Source organism: Desmodus rotundus, chromosome 4, assembly GCF_022682495.2.
Source record: "Desmodus rotundus isolate HL8 chromosome 4, HLdesRot8A.1, whole genome shotgun sequence".
NCBI classification, from domain to species: domain Eukaryota; kingdom Metazoa; phylum Chordata; class Mammalia; order Chiroptera; family Phyllostomidae; genus Desmodus; species Desmodus rotundus.
Window position 1 is genome coordinate 40,680,803 of NC_071390.1, and position 1,369 is coordinate 40,682,171.

At 47.3% G+C, this 1,369-nt stretch overlaps 1 pseudogene; it reads left to right on the forward strand.

Annotated features, from left to right (window-relative positions):
* Positions 1-357: 357 nt before the first annotated feature.
* Positions 358-1,060, forward strand: LOC112305570 (ferritin heavy chain pseudogene; annotated as a pseudogene).
* Positions 1,061-1,369: the final 309 nt, after the last annotated feature.

Genomic DNA, 1,369 nt, shown 5'->3' on the forward strand with positions numbered 1-1,369 from the left:
CTTAAAATTAAAAAATAATTTTAGAACATTTACAAAGGTAGTACAGTTTCTGTCTACCTTTTACCCAACTTCCTCTAAGATTACTATCTTACATAATCATAGGTAAATAATCAAACTTAGACAATTAATGTTTTTTGTTCTTTTAAAAGTAGCATGTGAGAGTCTTCGTGAGAGTCACCGTGGTTTCCTGCTTCAATGGTGCTTAAACGAAACTTGGCACTCGACACCCCCCCCCCCCCCGCCCCCCGCCCATCCCAGCCTGCTGCCCAGATCCATCCTTCTGCCACCTCCTCCTCACCACGCCCTTGGACCACCCCAAGGTCCCGCCACCGCCCCAGTGCCTTGGAGCCACCTGTTCTCAGCCCCCATCATGACCACGTCCGTCTCGCAGGTGCGCCGGAACTACCACCAGGACTCGGAGGCCGCCATCAACTGCCAGATCAACCTGGAGCTCCACGCTTCCTACATCTACCTGTCCATGTCTTAGTACTTTGACCGCGATGATGTGGCTCTGAAGAACTTCGCCAAGTATTTTCCTCACCTATCTCATGAGGAGAGGGAACATGCTGAGAAACTGATGAAGCTGCAGAACCAACGAGGTGGCGGGATCTTCCTCCAGGATATCAAGAAACCAGAACTCGATGACTGGGAGAACGGGCTGAACGCAATGGAATGTACACTACACTTGGAAAAAAGTGTGAATCAGTCACTACTGGACTTGCACAAACTGGCCACTGAAAACGATGATCCTCATCTGCGTGACTTCATTGAGACTCAGTATCTGGATGAGCAGGTGAAATCCATCAAAGAACTGGGTGACCACGTAACCACCTTGCGCAGGTTGGGGGCCCCTGGATCTGGCAGGGCAGAGTATCTCTTTGACGAGCACAGTCTGGGAGGCAGTACAGACAGCTGAGCCTTAGGCTGCCTTCCCACCGCCACGGGAGTGCCTTCCCTGGTCACCAAAGCGGTGCGCGCATGTAGGAGTTACCTTTACCTTTTCTATAACCTGTGCCAATCATCCACTTACGTCCTTCATTTGTACCATTCCTTCAAATAAAGTAATTTGGTACCCCGCCCCCCCAAAAGTAGCATGCTATTCATGTCTTACAGATTCAGCCTAATCTCTTTGACTTCAGAAAATAGTTATTTTGAAGATTTATTATGTTCTGTACTTTTTCTCTGTTTTGATCTATTCCCTTCCCTTCCCTTCCCTTCCTCTTTCCCTCCTGTCTTCCTCCCTCCCTCCTCTTTTTCCTTCTATTTAATTAACAAGGGCTTATATATCATGCTTATTATATTTCAGGTGCTGTTCTAAACATTGTACAAATATTAGCTCATTTGTACCTCTTAACACCTTATGTGGTAA